Genomic DNA, 788 nt, shown 5'->3' with positions numbered 1-788 from the left:
CTGGCAAGAAGCGGCGAGTCTGTGCAGCGGCTCTGCTTTACCGAGGGTCCGGGAGCTGACTCCGGGAAGCCCTCTCTCCCCGGGAATGGGTCAGTGCTGACTCCGGGAAGCCCTCTCTCCCCGGGAATGGGTCAATGCTGACTCCCGGAGCCCTGTTCCCCCACCGGGGACCGGTCTCGTTGGTTCTGGGGACGGAGAGATGGATCGCTCTGGTAGCACGAATACCGCCCACATCTGTTCCAAAAGGCAACTGGATCCCGGAGAAACAAAAGGGTATTCAACGATCCCTGTAATAGGAGATCTCTCCCGCGTCAGAAACATTTAACCCAGCCAGACCTGCTCTGCCATTGCATTCGCCATGAACTGATCTTTTTTTATTTCAAAAATGTACTTTATTCATAAAAAGTGTATATATATATATATATATATGATTTGGAGTTGCCGGTGTTGGACTGAGGTGTACAAAGTTAAAAATCACACAACATCAGGTTATAGTCCAACAGGTTTAATTGGAAGCACTAGCTTTCGGAGTGACGCTCCTTCCTCAGGTGATTGTGGAGGGCTCGATTGTAACACAGAATTTATGCAAAAATTTACAGTGTGATGTAACTGAAATTATACATTGAAAAATTGATTATTAAGCCTTTCATCTGTTAGAATACAGTGATACTTTCACTTCTTTCATGTGTAAATCACAAAACCTCTTTTTTAAAAAGTTGCATTCTCAGGTTAGCTGTTAACAATGGTGATAGCTAGACAAGACACGCTGTAAATTTTTGCTACAATTT

The sequence above is a fragment of the Hemiscyllium ocellatum genome, chromosome 1 (genome assembly GCF_020745735.1).
Source record: "Hemiscyllium ocellatum isolate sHemOce1 chromosome 1, sHemOce1.pat.X.cur, whole genome shotgun sequence".
NCBI lineage: Eukaryota > Metazoa > Chordata > Chondrichthyes > Orectolobiformes > Hemiscylliidae > Hemiscyllium > Hemiscyllium ocellatum.
This window is presented reverse-complemented; position numbering follows the sequence as displayed.